Consider the following 16,295-nt stretch of genomic DNA (forward strand, 5'->3'; position numbering starts at 1 on the left):
CGTGTCTGCTTGTGTGTCTTTGGGCAAGCCACTTCACTTCTCTGGGCCTCAGTTACCTCATCTGGAAAATGGGGCTGAAGACTGGGAGCCCCATGTGGGATAACCTATTTTGTATCTACCTCAGCGGTTAAAACAGTGAGCCCTTCTTCTAGACTGTGAGCCCGCTGTTGGGTAGGGACCGTCTCTCTATGTTGCCAACTTGGACTTCCCAAGCGCTTAGTACCGTGCACTGCACACAGTAAGCACTCAATAAATGCGATTGAATGAATGAACAGTGCTTGGCACATTGTAAGTGCTTAATAAATGCCATCATTATCATTATTAATCTTGGCCTCCCCGGGGTCATGGGGCGCGGTTGGGGGGGCATTTGTACATATTTATTCTATTTATTTTACTTTGTTAATATGTTTTGTTTTGTTGTCTGCCTCCCCGTTCTAGCCTGTGAGCCCGTTGTTGGGTAGGGACCGTCTCTGTATGTTCCCAACTTATACTTCCCAAGGGCTTAGTCCACTGCCCTGCACACAGTAAGTGCTCATTAAGTACGATTGAATGAATGAATGAATAGTAAGTGCTTAACAAATGCCATCATTATTATTACTATTGACATCAGTCCACTTGTTTTGTTGTTGTTGTCTGTCTCTCCCTTCTAGCCTGTGAGCCCGCTGTTGGGTAGGGACCGTCTCTAGATGTTGCCGACTTCTACTTCCCAAGCGCTTAGTACAGTGCTCTGCACACAGTAAGCGCTCAATAAATACGATTGAATGAATGAATGAAATGACATGGGGATCGTTTCCCCCTTCCCTGGCCCCAGTTATTGGCCCATTGCTTTCCCCTGTTGTTAAACCATGAAGTGAAAGGGTGAGGCTGAGGAACTTGGAGTGGTTTGAACCCAGTTGATTCTTTCATTCATTCAGTCATATTTGTTGAGCATTTACCGTGTGTGGAGCACTGTACTAAGCACTTGGGAGAGTACAATACAACAATATAAAATATACACATTCCCTGCCCATAACGAGCTGCTTGGGGTTGGCTCCATCCGCTACCCACCGGTCACGCCCAGTTTACCCAGGGGCCTACAGAAAATGCCAAGTTCCTAGGCTGGGAATCAGTGCGCACAATTCCTTTCCAGAAAGCCAATGGTCTCGGGAAAGGGTTTGGAACTGGGGGCTTTGCGACTGTCCGTTCCCTCGGGGAAGTCCAACAAAGAGAACGGGCAGTTAAGAATTTGCCCCGATGAGATTTCTGAATAATAATAATAATAATGATAACGGCATTTCTACGTGCAAAACACTGTTCTAAGCGCTGGGGAGGTTACAAGGTGATCAGGTTGTCCCTCGGGGGGCTCACAGTCTTTATCCCAATTTTCCAGATGAGGTCACTGAGGCCCAGAGAAGTGATGTGACTTGCCCAAAGTCATACAGCTGACAGCTGGCGGAGCCGGGATTTGAATCCATGACCTCTGACTCCAAAGCCCGGGCTCTTTCCACTGAGCCACGCTGCTTCTCTGTGTCAAGTTCCCCTTCCTGGGTGGGTCGCTTGCCTTCTAACGGGCCTCTAGCTAACCCGGTTCCACCCGAGTTACCTCTGACGTACCTCTTCTTCTTTTGACACAGTTCCGAGTGCTGTTTGCCAACCTGGTGGCCTTATTTTGGTACGCCTACCTCGCCTCGCTCCGGAAGTGAGGAGGCCACGGTAAGCGCTCAATAAATACGATTGATTGATTGATTGATTGATCCGTCGGTGCCCTCCCTCTGGGCTCCCGTCTCGGGATCGCCCCAGGGAGGCTGAGAGCAGACTGCGGCTCTCCGGAAAAAACAGACACCTGGCCAGTGGAATCGATCCCTTCGGGAATCTCCCTGAATCTGATCCAACTCATTGAACTTCACCGATTGATAGATGGGAAACGATAGACTGTGAATGATCTGTACTGTGATGACCTTGCTGTCAGCTTTTGAACGCTGCTCTCGCTAAACTTCCATTTTTGAAAAATGGGACTCAATCAGAATGGTAATAAACTACAGTGTAGCTTCTTCAAAGGCAAGTTTAATTTCTCTGCTGGAAAATAGCCGTCACCTTAGGGCTGTCCAGATAATAATAATAGTAATAATGATGGCATTTATTAAGCGCTTACTATGTGCAAAGCACTGTTCTAAGCGCTGGGGAAGTTACAAGGTGATCAGGTTGTCCTATGGGGGGCTCATAGTCTTCATACCCGTTTTACAGAGAGGGAACTGAGGCCCAGAGAAGTGAAGTGACTTCATTCATTCATTCAATCAATAGTATTTATTGAGCGCTTACTGTGTTCAGAGCACTGTACTAAGCGCTTGGGAAGTCCAAGTTGGCAACATATAGAGACGGTCCTTACCCAACAGTGGGCTCACAGTCTAGAAGGGGGAGACAGAGAGCCAAACAAAACATATTAACAAAATAAAATAAATAGAATAAATATGTACAAATAAAATAGAGTAATACGTACACACATATATACATATATACAGGTGCTGTGGGGAGAGGAAGGAAGTAAGGCAGGAAGGAAGGGGAGAGGAAGGAAAGTCACACAGATGACAACTGGTGGAGCTGGGATTTGAACCCACGACCTCTGACTCAAAAGCCCGGGCTCTTTCCACTGAGCCATGCTGCTTTTCTCAAAGGACCACCTTCTCAAATCCCAGCCACAACAAGAAATCGAGTTGCGGGTCGAGATACCAAGCAGTCCCCTTCCCATCAACGAGAGGAGACTCGGGGACCCACTTTATTTAAGTCAGTTCCAGTTGTTACCAGGTCTGTGACTCGCCCACGCCTCTTCCGAGGCTGGAGGGGACAGAAGCCTTGTACATTCTTCCTAGCCCCGGCAGATTTATCGATTAGCCAATTAGGCCTAAGGTGGCAAATGTAAGGAGGCTCCAGATACCTGCACTGGATTTCAACATCTGGGGGACTACCTCTGGACAGACTTCTGAACTGCTACCACGTTAATTCATTCATTTAATCGCATTTACTGAGCGCTTACTGCGTGCAGAGCACTGTTCCAAGCACTCGGGAAGTACAAGTCGGCAACATATAGAGACGGTCCCTACCCAAGGACGTGCTCACCGTCTAGAAGTCTACTCCAACCACTCATCCTAGTCCATCCTGACTGCTCCATCAGCCGCCATGCTGATCTCCCTGCCTCCTGTCTCTCCCACTCCAGTCCCTACTTCACTCATTTTTCACTTCCTCAGCCCAGATCATTTTTCTACAAAAACCTTCGGTCCAGGTTTCTCCAGAACTTCCAGCGGTCGCCCATCCACCTCCACCTCAAGCAGAAACGCCTTACCAGTAGCTTTAAGCCCTCAGTCACCTTGCCCCCTCCTACCTAACCTCACTGATTCCCTAGTACAACTCACTCCGCTCCTCCAAAGTCAATCTCCTCACCGTTCCGTGATGTCATCTATCTTACCACCGGCTCCTCGCCCGGGTCCTGCCTCGGATCTGGAACTCCCTTACAGTGTTCTGCACACAGTAAGTGTTCACTGACTATGATGGATTGGTTGCTTTTCAGATCTCCCCAATTTGTGTCTGTGGTAGCTAAAGACAACAGTGTATATGACTGGCCTTCAGCCAAGGTAGCAGAGAAGCAGCGTGGCTCAGGGGAAAGAGCCCGGGCTTGGGAGTCAGAGGTCATGGGTTCAAATCCCGGCTCCGCCTCTTGTCAGCTGTGTGACATTGTGCAAATCACTCCACTTCTCTGGGCCTCAATTACTTCACCTGTAAAATGGGGATTAAGACTGTGAGCCCCCCCTCCCCGGGACAACCTGATCACCTTGTAACCTCCCCAGTACTTAGAACAGTACTTTGCACATAGTAGTGCTTAATAAATGCCATCATTATTATTATTATTCCCAAAGAATGAATGAATAACTGCATCTCCTCTACTTCAGGAATATGCTGTAATGCAGTAGCAAGGGTGGCACCCTTCCCTAGTCCCATTAGGTCATTTCATTCATTCATTCATTCAATCGTATTTATTGAGCGCTTACTGTATGCACAGCACTGTACTAAGCGCTTGGGAAGTCCAAGTTGGCAACATCTAGAGATGGTCCCTACCCAACGGCGGGCTCACAGTCCCCCTTTTAGACTGTGAGCCCACTGTTGGGTAGGGACTGTATATGTTGCCAATTTGTACTTCCCAAGCGCTTAGTACAGTGCTCTGCACATAGTAAGCGCTCAATAAATACGATTGATGATGATGATGATAGAAGGGGGAGACGGACAACAAAACAAAATATATTAACAAAATAAAATAAATAGAATAAATATGTACAAGTAAAATAAATAAATAGATTAATAATGGTACTTTCCAAGCGCTTAATCCAACGCTGTGCACCCAGTCGGCGCTCAATAAACCCGACCGAATGAATGAATGAGAGGATGTTACGTGCCCTTTAAGGGCGGCGGGCCCACCCGACACCACTTCCGGCTTGGGAAGCCCCGCCCCCTCGGCTTCCGGCAGCGCATGAGGAAATTTGTCCCTGTATGCGCGCCGTCGGTGCTCCCGCCCGCGCGGGAACTTCCGCCCTAGGAAGGCCCTGCCCTCGGCGTCCGGAAGCGCGTGAAGAAGTTTGTCCCTGGGCGCGCGCCGTCGGTGCTCCAGCCCGCGCGGGAGCGGCCAGTTCCTCCACTTCCGGCTTGGGAGGCTAGACAGCAGAAAACAAAGGGGAAGAGAAAGGAGAGCTGAAGGGGAGGGGGAAGACGGCTGAGGGGCAGCAGGGAACAGGGGCAGAGCAGAGCAGCAGAGGGTTCAGAAGCAAAGGAGCGGAAAGCAGAGGGGTAGAAAGCAGGGGGCATTCATTCATTCAATAGTATTTGTTGAGCACTTACTGGGTGCAGAGCACTGTACTAAGAGCTTGGACAGTACAACGCCATCAACAACCCGTGCCCAACAATAGGCTCACAGTCAAAAAGGGTGGAGACAGACAGCAGAAAGCAGAGGGCAAGAGAAAGGAGAGACGAAGGGTAGGGGGTCTGAGAAGCGAAGGAGCAGAAAGCAGAGGGGTAGAAAGTAGGGGGCATTCATTCATTCATTCATTCAATAGTATTTATTGAGAGCTTACTGTGTGCAGAGTATTGTACTGAGATGGGGGGGTTTTAAGGAGTGGGGAGATGTGCCCAGAATAATCTTTTTAACAAAATGATCTGGGTAGAAGATTGAAGGTTGAAGGCAGGGAAGTCAGAGAGAAGGCTTGGGCGGCAGTCAGAGAAATTACATCTACAGGAAGAAGGCACTATATTGCAATTAATGCATCCATCCAGTAGTACACATTGAATGCCTGCTGTATTCAGAGTACTATACTCTATGCAGTTACTGTGGTTGTTCTCACTATGTGCTAGCCGCTGGGGCAGAGACAAAATAATCAGAATGGAAAGAGTACCTTTTCCCCACAGAACTCATAGTCAATGAAGGAGGCAGGACAAGAATTGAATTCCCCTTTTACAGGAAACAGGCCCAGAGAAGCTAAGTGACTTGGTCAAGGTCACCCAGCAGACAAGTGGCAGAACCAGGATCTGAACCCAAGTTTCCTGTTTCCCAGCCCTGTGCTTGTTCCAATAGGCCACACGGTCTCCCTTGTCTCCAAGCTGTGATGTCCTGTGGAAGAAGGGGAAAAGCAAGTTGAACTGATAGATTGACACATCTGTTTTTCGCTTTCCGAAGCCAAAATCAGAGCCAGAGCTATGCTTTTCTAACCTGCCGGCCTGTTGGTGACCAGGGCCTACAAGATCAACTCAGGACCTGTCTCAATAAAAAAGTCCCCATTTGGACTCTCACGATACCGGGCCTACCCTTATGACTAATTACCAAAGAACGACGACGGCCTCTCACCTCGGCATTTCCAAATTGAGAACCAGATTGATCTGGCCAAATTCCAAACCTCAGACTTGAAAGCTCAGCTCAACTCTTTCCAGATGCTTTCCATGGTAGACTCTGCTTATTTTCAACCAATGCTTTCTAAAAATCAAATGTGAGTCAATGAATGGTTGATTTGGTTAGAATAAGTAATTTGGCTCTCATTTCAATTAAGACGTTGACAATGCTTCATTGGCACGCCTTGCTCTCAAGCGGAAAGTCACATCCTTCCAAGAAGAGATAGTCTTCTTGAAGAAAGTTCACGACGAGGTAATAGGCTTCCTCTTAATCGGGGAATGTAAATTAAGCCGATCTAATCAGGGAAGCCAGCAGGAACTTGATATTCTCTACTTGTTCTTCACCAGGAAATCCAGGAGCTGCAGGTCCAGATTCAGGAACAGCAAAACCAAATCGATGTGTATGTGGCTATGCCCGATCACACTGCTGCCCTGCGTGATGTTCGCCAGCGGTACCAAAATGTGGCTGCAAAGAACGTCCATGAAGCTGAAGAATGGTACAAATCCGAGGTGTGACTCTAGGGGAAGGTGTTCCCTGAGGGCGGTACCCTAAACCTGGTCCCTAAACCAGCTCTCTGGGGATTCAACCAAGCAGTTGGCACAGGTAACCCACCTGGAGAGGGGGTGCAGGGATGGGGGGTACGGTGCGTGCATGCATACACTCACTTCATCAAACCGGCAGTCGGGGGTAGGGGCTCCCTCTGGAAGTATCCGTGGCATGCACGGGACTCACCTATTTCCCTAGATGGGTTTCTCAGGACCACGCTGTATGCTACGGGAGGTGGCGCTGGTGACTGGAGGAGAGTGCAATAGGGAATTCATTGGTGATCCAGCTTTCCAGTTGACAGCTGACTGGTCCTCTGTCCTCTTGGAACCACGGGGCTGCGATCCACCCTGGGGTTGAGATGTCCACTGTCAATGGTTTCTTAACAGTTTGCTGACCTCTCTGAAGCTGCTAATAGGAACAATGATGCCCTGCTCCAGGCCAAGCAGGAATCAAATGAGTATCGCTGGTAGGTCCAGTCTCTCACTTGTGAAGTGGATGCAATGAAAGGGACCATGAGTACACGCTGGACGGTGTGGGTGTGGGGGATGAAATACCACAGGTCCACTGTGTTGGCTGAAGTTGGCATTGCAGGAAATTCTCCCCTTTGCTTGGTGATGGCTAACAACACCAACAATGGGCTTTGCTCTAATATCCTAGCCTCCTAAATTGGCATTCCGCCTCTTATATGAGGACACCCAACAGACATTTTAAACAGAACTATTTAAACCATTTGACCCATGAACATATATTCCCATAATCCCAAATGCGTTTCTAACCAATGTAGAAGCAATCGGCAATCAAAACTAGTGATTAAAGCCAAGTTTGAAACAAAAGACATTTAGGTTTTTAACCAAGTGTTAAGATGGCATGAAAGACCAGGTAATTCCTGAATCACACCTCTGGGCCCCGTGTTTTTGATTATTTCTGCTTGACTGACTGTCAACTTGGAACACAATGGTTCATTCTTCTGTCCACGATTACTTGGAATAGTCAATTGGCAGGTGGCTTAAGAATGCTTCTGCAAGCGTTTGGACATACACTATAGAGAAGCAGCATGTCTCAGTGGAAAGAGCATGGGATTTGGAGTCAAAGGTCATGGGTTCAAATCCCGGCTTCGCCAACTGTCAGCTCTGTGACTTTGGCCAAGTCACTTAACTTCTTGTGCCTCAGTTACCTCATCTGTATAATGTGGATTAAGACTGTGAACTCCCCGTGGGACAACCTGATCACCTTGTAACCTCCACAGCGTTTAGAACAGTGCTTTGGACATAGTAGGGGCTTAATAAATGCCATCATCATTATTATCTGGCACCATGTTCATGCTGAGAAACCTCTGCCTTTCCGTGGACCACAGAATGGGGCCAAACTGGGTTGGGCAGCATCGCTCGGAGCACCAGGTCTTTGATGAGGTCATAGTCAAGCTCTTACTCTTCTCTTGCAGAACGAATGTCTGGAGCACCAGATGCGTGAGATGGAGGAGAACTTTTCGGTTGAAGCTGCTAACTACCAAGACACTATTGGCCGCCTTCAGGATGAAATCCAGAACATGAAGGAAGAGATGGCTCGCCACCTGCTTGAATACCAGGACCTGCTGAATGTCAAGGTGGTACTGGATATTGAGATAGCCACCTACCGCAAATTACTGGAGGGGGAGGAGAGCAGGTAAGTAGGGGAGAGGAGTGGGAACCTAGGAGGTGGCCATCTATCCTTAGGGTTGCCTGGTAACAACTTAATGCGATCTGTCTTTTTACAGGATTACCCTGCCGGTTCCAAGCTTTTCTTCCTTGAACCTGAGAGGTGAGCACTGCCATTTCATTTCCAGGGCTTGGTAGCTTCCTTCTGGGAAGCACAGAAGTTTCCTTCTGATCAGAAAAAGCCCTAGACACTCCTAAGTGCCGGGACCTGTGTTTGGGGAAGCTGGAACTCCCTTGGAATAATGGGGGGTTGTCTCTAGTTGAAGCTGCAGTGGATTTAGGGGAAGCCCCAGCAGTGGGGGTAGGGGTGGCAGAGGGAGGGTGAGTTCGTCTCTTTCATCCAAACTGCAACAATCAACCCTCCATCAAATCCGTCAGGCAAGGTGATCATGCCTCTATTGGGTCAAACTAGAGAAATCTCATCACTCACACAGTTGCTACTAAAACAGGGATGACGGTCACACCATGCATAGGGTGACTGTAACCTACATGGTGTAGTGCATAGGCCATGGACCTGAGAGTCAGAAGGCCATGGGTTCTAATCCCAGCTCTGCCACTTATCGGCTGTGTGACCCTGGGCAAGTCACTTTTCTTCCCTGTGCCTTTATTACCTCATCTATAACATGGGGATAGAGACTGTGGGCCCCATATGGGACACCTCGACGTGCTTCTATCCTCCCAGTTCTTAATACAGTGCTTGACACATAGTAAGCACTTAACAAATGGCATGATAATAATATAATCTGCTCCCCCCTGAAATTTAGACTTGTTTTCAACCTAGTTAGCCGGTCACATGATTGATTAGGACAAAAGGAACTAGTCAGAATCAAGATGTACCCTGACTAAATCTACCCCACAATTTCTGAAGAGTTTACTCTGCTAAATACCAATGTTCTCATTGACTTGATCATTGACTACCCCTAAACGTGTAACCTCATTTTTGAGGGCAACAGAGTTGATTAAACTATTTTTTTAACTTTTTTATTACTGCCCCAAAATCCCTATTTTATAAGTAGCTATTCACTTTTGTAATCAACAGTTCACACAGCCTGTGTACATGGATTGCTGATCACGAAACCAATATTGGCAACTTTCTAAACCTCCCAAGGCACTGAGATGGTGCCTGGTGAAAGAGAGAAATTCTCAACAGGAATAAACACACAACTCTTAATCCTTTGTAGAGAACTCTTGGGTGATATGCAGGGACCATTAAACTCTCATTTTGACAAATTGTTATTCTCATCTTTCAGAAACCAACATTGACTCCCACCGTCTGGTCGACACCCATTCTAAGATAACACTCCGTATCAATCAGTCAATCGTATTTATTGAGCACTTACTGTGTGCAGAGCACTGTACTAAACGCTTGGGAAGTACAAGTTGGCAACATATAGAGACAGTCCCTACCCAAGAGTGAGCTCACAGTCTTAAAGGGGGAGACAGAGAACAAAACCAAACATACTAACAAAATAAAATAAATAGAACAGATATGTACAAGTAAAATAAATAAATAAATAGAGAAATAAATATGTACAAACATAAATACATATCTACAGGTGCTGTGGGAAAGGGAAGGAGGTAAGATGGGGGGATGGAGAGGGGGACGAGGGGACTATCAAGACTGTTGAAACTAGGGATGGACAGATATGTGAATTTCTTAAATCAAGGGGCTGGAGTAGAAGGGAAGAGGAGGGGTGTTCAGAAAGAAATGAAAGACCTATGCACCACTATCAATATGCCCCACACCCAGCCAGGGTTGATGGGAAAGGACTCTCATCAGATCCATTCCCAGGGCAAGCTGGGAAGGGCATACAAGCTCAGAGGGACATCTTCCTTACCCTGGCCCATCTCTTCTCCCTGTCCCCAGTACCCACACACATACATACATTTTGACTCTCTGTAAATTCAGCGAGTTGACCCTGGCCTGACCCTAAAGACAATTCCCTTCACCTCACTGCTGGGCCCCCAGGATATACCCTACTGAGCCCCATTCTACAGGGCCAGTGCCTTATATGGGCAGCCAGCCTTTGAACCTCAGTGTCACTGGAGCATGAAGTCCTAATTAATGTATGCCCAGACAGCTAAAGGTAATTGGGAGTCATCCAAACACCTTCCCTAGGAGGTAGGAAGACCACAGCATTGTTGGGCGTTCGTGAGTTGGCTCCCCTGGTTAGCCTCTAGCTTCGGGCTGGATTCCAGATGCCTTTTGGCCTCTCCTGCACTGAATATGCTTCTGAAATGTGAATTAGCGTTTGTCAGATACTACTGCCTGAAGGGCTTCTTGGAACCACTGTCATTTTCAATGTCTTGGGGGCAGCAGCTCATGCCTTCATGTAAGATTCTGAATGTCCCTCAACCTTCCCCCCTCGTTCTGGGAAATAAAGCTGTCAGAATGGAGAAACCAAGCTTCTCCAAAGGAAAATGAGGTTCTGCAGGGAGAACCAGGTTAACGTGCATGAGTTATCTGATTAGGTTTCTAAATCTCATACCTCTGCCATCGGACAGTTGTTCACGCATTACGTGGTCCTTCTCCTCAACTTGTTGTTCACAGGTCATCAACGAAACATCCCAACACCATGATGATTTATAGTGAAAACCTGCACCAATGCCCAGTGCAGCAACACCTTACCAGCAAGCAAAAGAATTTGACCAAGTCCTAAAACACCTTTCAAGTGCCTTCTGCAGTTTTTCAAGAGCGCAAGACCATCCTGGATAGGTAGAAAGAAAAGGTTTGAAGTCTTATGAACACATGACTCTAGGGAAGTTTACGGCAAAGCCTAGTTTACAGAGGGAATCTTGTGCTGCAGTACTTTTGTAAAGTGTTTTTCAGAATCATGAAACTGCCTCTTTCAAGCCAGTGTCTGACCAAATTCTTACTGCTTCAATAAACTCTTTGAAAAAATATCCTGTGATCATGTTTTTTTCTTCAAATCTTGGCCAGCCCTCGGGCAAGTCCTCCTTGTCCTGTTTTCCTCCCTGTATTGCATGCTAGCACACTCCCCCTCTGCCCCCCTGCACCTAGAAAATAATGTTCTTTTCCCTTGGGCTTGCAGAGTATGGTTCCTTCCAGACTACAATATACTCCTGGGCTCTGGGCCTCTGATTTGCTGCCACAGCTAGTCAATTGTGTACTCTAAACCAGCTGAAGGCTAGTTAGGTCCTCAAAAAGGAACCATGAGCCATTAATCTGGCTCTGAAAATATTCTTTAAACCTGAACCTGGCTGCTGCTATAGCCTAACCATCATACTTGAGCTGCTTTGCATGACTGAATTACAAATAATCATTCAGTGGATGCCTCTGGCTGGTGACGGGAGAGTCGGGGAGGCTTTGACCTGCTTATGAGGGAAATTCTGAGCAGACGTGGTACTGCTGCAGAGAGTGGGCAGCTATTGATTTTGCATCCATCTCCTGTGATAAGGGGACAGCAGGCTTTCAGCATAAATGTTCCCAGGTTTGGACCAAGTGTGGAAAGAAAATTAATGTGGCCACTGTTCTGATGTTGTGAAGCAGAAGAGAGTGGTAGAAGAAAAAAAGAAGGTTAAGGAAGGCCTCTTGTAGGAGATGTATCTTCATTAACGCTTTGAAGGTGGAGAGAGTAGTTGTCTTTCAGATATGAAGAGGGAGGGCATTCCAGGCCAGAGGCAGGATGTGGGTGAGAGGTTTGCAACAACATAGAGGAAATCGAGGTACAGTGAGTAGGTTGAGGAGCAAAGAGTACAGGCTGAATTGTAGGAGAGTAGCGAGCTGAGGTAGGAGGGGGCAAGGTGACTGAGTGCTTGGGGAAACGCCAGTGGGGAGGCGTTTCTGTTTAATGCGAAGACGGGTGGGCATTCACTGAAGGTTCTGGAGGAGTCAGGACACATGGACTGAACGTTGTTGTAGAAAAGTCATCCGGGCAGCAGAGTGAACTATTACGGACTGAAGTGCGGAGAGACTGAAGGTAGGGACGTCAACAGGGAGGCTAATACAGTAATCAAGGTGACCAGGGAAAGGATGGGTCGAGGAGGACAGAGTTCAACACTTCGGGCTGTCCTGGAGGCTGTACCTGGCCCTTGCCCTAGATGGCGCCAGCCACTCTCCTAGTCCCACTCCTAGGGCCTGGACCAACCTCATACCCTTCCAAAAGGGTCTCTTTCCCATGGAGTTGATCTTTGGTTTAAAGATGATGCTTCTGATGGTGAAAGGGGATCCATCTGTGGGGAGTCCTATAGAGAATCTTCCTTCCCCTTTTCTGGTTAGAACAATGGAAGAGCACCAAGAAATCCTGATGTCCCGTTGCCTATATCCAGTTTGAGATGGTGATTACATCTCTCATCAAAAGCTGCACAGAAACATTTATGTAGTCATAAAGACTGGGATTAGAACTGGACAATCAGATGCAATGCTTTGCATGTGTAAGGCTTTTCACCCAGTGTAATACAATGACATTGTACGGAGTATTTGGCAGGAATCAGCTAGGAAATAGAGTGTTTCTCTAGGGAGACCCTGATCATTCTGCTTTTCTTCAGAGCTGTCACATTTATCTTCCTGGTCCCTCTGAACATAGGCACAATTTCTGAGATGTGGCAGCAATCAAGGGGAAGCAGCATGGCTCAGTGGAAAGAGCCCGGGCTTTGGAGTCAGAGGTCATCGGTTCAAATCCCGGCTCCACCACTTGTCAGCTGTGTGACTTTGGGCATGTCACTTCACTTCTCTGGGCCTCAGTTCCCTCATCTGTAAAATGGGGATTAAGACTGTAAACCCCCCGTGGGACAACCTGATCACTTTGTAAACTCCCCAGCGCTTAGAACAGTGCTTTGCACATAGTAAGCGCTTAATAAATGCCATTAAAAAAATCAAGGTAGAGCGAGCCAGATACTGAAAATTAAAGGAATTCTCCCTCCCTTCCCCACACCTTCTGCCAACAGTTACCAACTCAAGGGTCCCTAGCTGGGCAGATTAATGGAGGTACTTTAGGAGCTGCAGTCCTGGAATAAGTGGCATAAAGGAGTGAGAGGAGACAGCTCAAAATCACCTTCCAGAGATATACAACTTGACCCATTCCCACTTTCGGTAGTAATCTTAATCATACCAACATGGCTTCTGCTTAGGACACTACTAAGTTGGCATCCAAACAGGACCTTCTCAAGATGACTTTGACACATGCACAACATTAGAGGGGATGAGGAGGAGATGAAGTTAAACAGGAGTTCTCATTGCCCGACAGCACCTCCCCACCTTGGACACCTACATCCCCTCAGACACTACCTGCTGCAGCCATCTTTACTTTCCGCATCTTTAGTTTCTTCTGCAATTCTCTGGTCTGGAAAGACTAGGTTGGCTGATGAGGGGGCGTAGGGAGAGGCCATACCTGGAGCCTAGGTACTACGTGGCAATCCGATCTTCTTCTGGCATGATTTTGACTCTCCTGCCACTGCCAGCCCACCTGTTAGGATGGGCATGCTGTGAGAGGAGCCTGGAGGCCTTCCAGAGCCAACAGGTCAGATACGGTTGTTGTGAACCACTCTACCTCCCCTCCTAACGTGCTCCAGGTGAAATCTGCTGGAGGGCATCATGGAGAGTTTCAGGGAGCAAATGTTTGTCTTCAGATTGTATGGGTGGTAAGCAGGAGCAGGCATTGACTTGTGCTCCTGCAGATCACCTCGAGAGTTTCCTTATTTCATTCTTATATTCACATGCTCAATCGCTCTTTCTTTCTCTCTTTCTCTCCTTCTTTCTTTCTTTTTCTCTCTCTTCCTCTCCCTTACCCTCTCTCTTTCTGACTCACTCTCACACCAATTCTTTCTCTTCTGTCTCTGCTCCATGACCAACTTAGAGTTAGTCATTCAGGCAATTAATCGTATTTGAGTGCTTAGTGTGTGCAGAGCACTGTACCATGTGCTTGATAGTGTACAACACAACAATATAACAGACACATTCCCTGCCCACAAGGACCTTAAAGTCTAGAGGGGGAAATAGACTTCATTATAAACAAATAAAATTACAGATATGTACGTACGTACAGTGGGGCTGGGATGGGGAGCATAAAGGGAGCCAATCAAGGCAGCACAGAAAGGAGTGGGAAGAGGGAAGGAGGGCTTAATCAGGGAAGGCCTCTTGGAGAAGTGCCTTCGATAAGACGTTGAAGGTGGGGAGAGTCTTTTTCTGTCAGATATGAACAGGGAGAGCATTCCAGACCTGAGACAGGATGTGGGCAAGAGGCTGGCGGGGAGAGAGACAAGATAAAGGTACAGTTAGAAAGTTGGCATTGCAAGAGCAAAGTGTGTGCGTTGAATTGTAGTAGAAGAGTAACAAGGTGAGGTAGGAGGAGACAAGGTGATTGAGTGTTTTCAAGCTGATGGTAAGGAGATGCCCTATCACAGGGAAAACATATTTAGTGAGAGAGTCAATTATACAAAGCTGAGTTTAGGTCAAAGTGAAGTTCACCAGGGGCAGATGGTGCTTATGCCTTCCCCTTTCCCTTCTGCTAAGCAGGGTCCTCCCGTCTCCTCTTTCCCTTGCAGACCTTCCAGACAGACAGCAGTGACAAAATGCTACTTGGCCCCAGTTTTCCCGTTATGTATGAGGCCTAATCAGATGTATGGAAGGAGCCAGCTTCATTTCACTCCATGGGCCAGCCGTTCAGGAAGATGGGAGAAGGACTCTCCATTTAGGGGTAAGAAAGTGACTCTCAGGTGACTGAGGAGAAAGGGGAAACAAATTAGATTTGGCTGCTTTATGATGCCCAACCTGTTCCATGGCTCTGAGGCCTGGACACCCCTACCCATTCCCTAGACTTGAGGTCTGGACAATCACCAACCAGTTCCTGGGAGGAGCAGGAGCCTGACAGAGACAAAAGGGAGCAAGGGCAGAAGGAGGGAGGGGAGACCTCTGACTCTGGATTCATGATAGAGGGGGAGGAGAGGCTTGGTAAGTGCAGCGTTGTATAATGATGTCACGGGCCCTGTGGGTGCCCCCAAATTGAATACCCCTGGGAGCATGGGAGTCTTTATCTGGACCTGTCCCCCAGACAAATATTTTAGTTGGAGTGAGCTCTATGTACCTGGGCAAAGTGCACATGTAACACCATCTCAGCTTCCTGCAGGCCTAGTATAGTCCATGTCTACTTGCCCGGTATCGGTGAGGGCCCATAAAAGTTCCTTCTGTCTGCTGGGCAGTGGTTGCCACAAGCCAGGAGTGAGGAAAAGGTGCAGCATCCTGTAAAGTGTCTTTGACAATTTTTCATTCAAACCCCAATCTAGCCTTTACCCTGTTGTTAATTGAGGATCTCATAACTGATACAAAAAGTACTGGTTATTAGAAGGGGAAGCCATTGACTTTGATTGGCAAGGTTATAGTGGCAGGGGGAATGGACTGGATAGCTCTAATTTGATGGCTCTTGCACAGCTCTCAGTTTACTCACCCAAGTGCATGTGGAGGATACGAGATGAAGGCTTAAAGTCTTGGAAATGGACAAATGAGGGACAAACAATGTGTGAAGTCCAGACCTAACTGTGGCTTGCTTGGGCGTCTACAGGAGCTACAGGAGAATCATCATGCTGGTAGAGGGGTCTCTACCCTTAGTGGCCTTCTCTACCTGTCATTGGCCAGAGGGACATTTGGGGGTAGGCTGTGTCCTGTGAGCACTGGAAGCCATAGTGGCCAATGCTATTCTGATGTGGCAAAACATGATGATGATGATGGTATTTGTTAAGTGCCTACTATGTACCAAACCCTGTTCTAAGTGCTGGGGTAGACACCAGGGTATCAGGTTTTCCTCATGGGGCTCATAATTGTCTGCTGTGTGACCTTAGGCAAATCACTTCCACTTCTCTGGGCCTCAGTTACCTCATCTGTAAAATGGGGATTGAGACTGTGAGCACCACATGGGACAGGGACTATGTCCACCCCGATTTGTTTACATCCACTAGAGCACTTAGTACAGTCCCTGGCACATAGTTAAGCACTTAGAAAATACCATAATAATAATAATAATTGCTATGATTATTATTATTATTATTAACCCCCATTTTACAGGTGAGATAGCTGAGGCACAGAGAAATGAAGTGTCTTGTCCATATTCAAACAGCTGAGGAGTGGCGAGCCGGGATTAGAACTCACTACCTCTGACTCCTAAGCCCTTACTCTTTCCACTAAGCCACGCAGGTCAAGG

The 16,295-nt window shown here is 47.5% G+C and overlaps 1 pseudogene; it reads left to right on the plus strand.

Annotated features, from left to right (window-relative positions):
* Positions 1-1,613: 1,613 nt before the first annotated feature.
* Positions 1,614-10,802, plus strand: LOC119923607 (annotated as a pseudogene).
* Positions 10,803-16,295: the final 5,493 nt, after the last annotated feature.

The sequence above is a fragment of the Tachyglossus aculeatus genome, unplaced genomic scaffold, assembly GCF_015852505.1.
Source record: "Tachyglossus aculeatus isolate mTacAcu1 unplaced genomic scaffold, mTacAcu1.pri scaffold_204_arrow_ctg1, whole genome shotgun sequence".
In the NCBI taxonomy this organism is placed as follows: domain Eukaryota; kingdom Metazoa; phylum Chordata; class Mammalia; order Monotremata; family Tachyglossidae; genus Tachyglossus; species Tachyglossus aculeatus.